Consider the following 6000-nt stretch of genomic DNA (forward strand, 5'->3'; position numbering starts at 1 on the left):
TTTGCCTTAATCTGTGGGATGTTTTCAAAAGAATACCACACCATTACTCATTCTGGCTTTGTGTGTGCGTGTGTGTTTTATTGCCTGCAGTCACAGAGATCAATTTGGATATCCTGATGTGCCTGGTGAGCACAGAGGCTGCAGCCCACAAGCTAACGGCTGAGGAGATGCTGCTCCACTCTGTGTACCCTTCCTTCAGGCAGGAATAACCATTCCTGAGGATTTAACTGGATTCTCAGTTCAGAGAGAAGCAAAGAAGATTTAGGATTAGGTCCCTGTAGTAGCAGGGAGGAGAACAGAGCACAAGACTTGGGATTCAGAAAAAAACTTCTCTTGGATAAAGTTTTTTAGGTGTAGACCTTGTACACATTTAAGTTAGGGTTTATTTCATTTGTTTTTAGAATTTCAAAGCCTGTCTCAAAAAATTCTCTCACTCATGCTACATGTAGGAGTTGTTTTTATCTACTGCAGTATCTCAGTTTGCTGTTGCTGTTTTCTCTCCATTTCTCAGCAGCAATTCTGCCAGAGGCTGCGCCGTCCATAGGATTTCTGCACCCGAGGGACGGATTGCAGTACTGGGCGCTAAGTGGGGCTCCTCAGCTGTATGGACCACTATCTCAAGCAAGGGCAGATAGCTGTTCTTCTCCAAGTTTTTTGTTGGTGGATGTGCAGTTGGATGCCTTGCGTGCTAATTTTTGCAGCTATTCTTCAACCTTAGCAGGAAGCTGTGTGCAGGCTTGAGCAGACGTCACTGTTGTCAGCATAGGTCCACATGTTCAGCCTTTTGATTTTATTTTCCAAAACTCTGGGATTATGGTCTCTGTTTTATTTAAAATGAAATATTTTGCCTAAATATCACCAGGGACTTGAGATCTATGTCTGTTGTGCATATACCTGATAGACCAGTGAGCTGAGATGTAAGAAAAGTGATGGTCAAGAATTTGACCGGTTAGTCTTGGAGGCTGTGGAATGGGGGAAGAATTTTTTCAGAGGAGGTGTGCTTTTTCCCCATTTATTTTAAATTATTTTTCCTTCCTCTAACATGTGGATGTGTACAATTTCTAATGATTTGTTATTGTTTTTAGTTCACAGTGACATAAAAGGAATGACCACAAAGTTCTGAAAATCCATGAGCTATCTGCAGAAAGTTTTGAGTCAAAATTTGAATCAAATGACTGTCTTTACTATAATCATAAGACAGAGTTTTCTGCATGAAGAAAACCTTTCTCCTTCACACTTCTGGGTGAATGTGAGCCCAAATATTAAGAAAACTTTCAGATTCATTGTCCATTGTTTTCTTCAGGTTCCTATATTGTATTATGTTGTTGTTCTGAGCAGCTTTGGCCACAGAAGAACATGCAGGAGAGAAATTTTATGGCCTAGATAGGAATAGTTCTTATAAACCAAGTCTAATACAGTTGGATACAGAATTTTTCCCTCCCTAATTTGACTTATTTGTAACGTACCTGTTCTGACCAGAAAGTTGTGCCTAGAAGGACTTGCTGACTTGGGTGATTGTCAGTTAGCTATTTTCAATGGTTAAAAGGCTGATAGATAATAATAATAAAAATCCATATAAAATACCAAGTTACATGGATACTTGTGTAATTTTAAAATGGCTCATAAAATATAAATATTTTATAGATTATAATTTACAAAAATAAAACAAACAAACAAAACCAACTCACATTAAGCACCCAAAGAGTCACTAGAAATGCTGATTCTCAGCAGAGTTAAAGCAAATATTTGTGAAGGAGTGGTATCAGCCAGAACCTTCTTCTGGCACTGCCATGATGAGAAGCCTAACCTCTGCTCTTTCCAAAATAATTTCAAATAAATATTTTTTTTTCACTCTCTTTGACATTGTGTGAACATGAGTTCACAAAATTCAAGTTGTTTTGATGCAGGCAATCAAAACAAGATCTGAAGGTTCTGCAGCCCAAATGCTCCTCTCTTAGAGGGTTTCCAGGTCTAATTTTTTGCTGAGTGCAATAAGACCTGGTGATCAAGAAGGGGCCTCAGATATCTGTGTATTTCTCCAAAGCCTATGTTATGCTTTACTGTTGTAGCAGAAGAGTATTGATAATGCACCAGTGTTTTAGCTAGTGATGACCAGTGCTTGCACAGCATCAAGGCTGTCTCTCTGACATCTTCCCCCTTCCCAAAGGCCATTAGGCTGGGACTGAATGAGAGAGCTGGGAGGAGACACAGCCAGGACAGCTGACCCATATTCCATGCTGTATGATATCATACTCAGCAATAAAAGCTCAGGGAAAAGAGGAGGATGGGGGAAACTGATGGTTATGGCATTTATCTTCCCAGATAATTGCTGAGCATACTGAGGCCATGTTTCCCAGGAGGTAGCTGGACATCTGCCTGCCAATGGGAAGTAGTGAATAAGTTCCTCATTTTGCTTTGTTTCCACAAGTGTCTTTTGCCTTTTTAATCACACTGCCTTTATCTCAACCCACGGCCTTTTCCATCCGATTTTCTTGTCCCTGTTCTGTTGAGGATGGGGATTGAGAGCAACTGGGTGGGGGTCTGGTAGGGAAGATGTCAGCATTGCCTTAATGATTTGATTATTACAGTATGACCATAAAATGGGTGGTATGGGAGATGGGTTTTATTTGGGGGGTTAGGGGACGAGGGTGGTATTGCTGTGAAAAAGCACAGAGATGGAAGAACATGACGTTTGAAGCGTTCTGAGCAGTGAACCATCACAGTGTTTCAGTTACATTCTAGGTGAATCGTTTGTTTGTCCTCTTAGCTTGTTGTGCTTTTGTTCTTTCTTGCTGTGTTAGACAGCTTTTTAGGCAAGTTTTCTGTGCAAGGGATATAGAAGAGTGTGGCTTCAATTTCTTCCAAGTCATCAGGGAAATCAGATTTTAGACATGCATCGGTGGCTAAATTAGGTGTGGGATTATGCTGATGTGATAAATCATTGTATCTTAAGGTCTTTCATTTTTCATAATGAAATGGTGAGTGTTTAATTAGGATATGGTTTGCTCATTGCGTAGATTAAAATCATCTAATCACTACAGTGTGTATTTATATATTTAATTTCTGTAGAGTAATCCATCAGTTTAGGAAGAAAACATCCCATTTCCCATAGGTTTTCTGTTGAAATCGTCATCTTTCTGTGCAGATAATATTAACTGACACTTAGTTTACAGAATATTTTGATCAGGAGGGTAGAGTCCTTGATGGAGCAAAACATTATTCGTAGTTTTAAAGTAATGTAAAGTTCCAGAAAGCAGTTTTTCCTTATGTTGAATCATTATGATCAACACATTAGGAATGGATAACAAACTGGATTATCTCTATCTGGATCTGAGATGAAAGTATTACCCGTAAGGATCAGCACCACCATTGCCTAGAAAATATGTTATTTGTCTCAATTCCTGCTTACATGAAACTGATGTGGAATTATATTTTGTTGTTTTGATAGCTGCCGTGGAAACAATGCTACACACAGGATAGGTTTTGGAGTTCTTAAGCAGTACTTCTGGAGAAGTCAGGGACAGGAATCACATGCTTATGTACAATTCAGTATTTAGTGAGATCCATTAGTAAATAGGTAAATCAGATGTGGTTAAAAGTCTTGTGAGTAGTTTAATAAGTTTACAAAATATTGGAGCCTAGGTAACAACTCCAAATAAACAATTTAATACAATACATCTTTATTTTGAATCTTTTCTATGAACCGTATTTAAAATATTTTTACTACTGAATCTTTACAGTCATAAATTGGAAATTAGAATGAAAGAAAAACAGACCCATAATTCAGAAAGTTAATATGAGGGGAGAAAAAGGTTATTTTTAATTTTCATCTAAAAACAGATGGAAGGTAAAAATCTTCTGGAAAGAGTAAACATAACTTCAAGTGTGTAATATAAAAAATTTTGTATTCATGAACACTCACAGCTTAAATTTTTCTCACTGCCTTGCTAAAAATGTTTTCTGCTTGCTGCATTGCTATAACTAGTAAATAATATAAACTTCATTTAAAACTTCGCACATTCATTTTGTCTTTAGAAGCTTTTTTTTGCCCTCATTATGATGCAAGGTAGAACTAATGGGGAGACAATGTGGAAATTTATGAAATTTGATATTTCAACTCTATTGTTGAAAAGACAAATACCTCATATTAATGTCAATGTAAAGAATTATAGGATTACCCAATTTGGGGCAACAGTTTAGTAGCTTTGAGAAGGTGATAATAAGATTTTATTTCTAAGTATGTCACTTTCTGTAATGTTTGTGATATTCCCAAGAGTAAGAGCTGACATTATTCATATCTTCACAACACAAATCACCACATGCAATAGAAAGCAAGTTTCATTCCGTTGTCTACAATTGTATTTCTGTTTCCATTATTGCTTTTTTTTTTTTTTTTTTCTTTTTAAGAACTGTGCTTTTGTTTTCTGGGCTGTAGCAATTTGCCTTTTCTAGATCCAAGGCAGATAAAAATATGTCAATAAACGCATCAATTTAAAGACTGCTTGTCCAAGTTATTTGTTCTCTGTTGTTAACCTGCACTTCTTGACTTCATATTGACATTTATTTGAGGATTTTACAACGTCTATTGGGTTATCTTCTCTTCTGCTCTTGCCATCTGCTCTGGGAATGGAGGCAGCAGGGATGTAACTTCTGAAACTCTGAAAAAACAACTGCAGGTACAATTGAAGTTTTTCAAAATACTGGTCACAATTCTGATTATTTGAGGATTTAGTAAATTTCAGATTTTATAGTAAATTTTCAGACTATTTCAGAAAATTTAGTAAATGAACAGACTTGGGTGAACTATTTTTGAAAGAGTATGCCACCCAAATTCTAACCTTAGAGCTATGTTGTGGCCAAAACTGCCCTTGCAAAACTATTTTGGCTCACTCTGTCCTGGAACAGTAGGCTGATTGATGAAGCAAGCTTCTTACAAGTCTATCTGTCACATTTAGATTTTTCGAATCTGATCATTTTGTTGTTGTTTTTCTCCTAACAATATGAATGGGGACCTATTAGGACCCCTATTCAGGAAAGGTCTTAAATCTGAATATATTAACCTATTTAGTACTTTCTTGAATTGGAACAGGGGGGTAACTCTTGAGATCTTATTCAGATGACTGAGAATTTTTCAAAAAACGTCTTGGTGGTTTGTAGAGTTCAGTTAAATTGCTGTCCAAGAGATTACTGTCTATCTTTGAAATAAGAATATTAGTCATAAGCACTGCTATTGCCATAAAGCAAAAATAACAGCTAGTCTACCCTCTAGATTCACATTTGACCCTGTTTTAGGAAAGGCACTATACTAACTGTACTATTACTCCTATACACACTCAACAATTTTCTCAAACTGTATTATTGCTTAATGTCTGGTGCCAGAGAAAGTGATTATTCCTGCCTGAAAATGACTTAGACCTTATCAAGAACTATGTCTAATCCACTGACTTTGGAAGTAAATATTACAAACTGCACTCACTGGGTGTAGTCTAATCCAATGACTTTGAATATGAAGGTGCTGGAAGCCTGGAAGAACAGTTAAATATAATTAAGTTTCATTGCATATTTCTGTTCCAGCACCTGTTCAGAGCTTGTCCATCATACCCTGTCTTAGACTAGCCAAGATTTAATGAGTGCATTCGGTACTTTACCTTCTCTTCATGATGTCTGAAAGAGCTTCCATTTATCTTGGTATATTGAAGTCCTATACAAAAGCTCATTCACTTAAATATTACAGAAAGAAATTGCTCACCTCATTGATTGAGTGTCCCTGCACTGTCTGTAGGTCTACTTCTACTTAACAAAATAAAGATTAAGGTATTGCAGTTCTGAGGAGCAAGCATCTATTTTAGTGAGTAAATTCCCCAAAGGGGTGATGACTCTAGGACAAATTCAGAATTTCATTCCATTGTCATCAGGAGTCATTGATATATTTTTAATCTTGGAAAATCTGAAGATGGAACCTTTACCACAGTTCTAAGATTTTGCTAAATAAATGGCAGA

This window comes from Anser brachyrhynchus (genome assembly GCF_964034855.1).
Source record: "Anser brachyrhynchus genome assembly, chromosome: 3".
NCBI lineage: Eukaryota > Metazoa > Chordata > Aves > Anseriformes > Anatidae > Anser > Anser brachyrhynchus.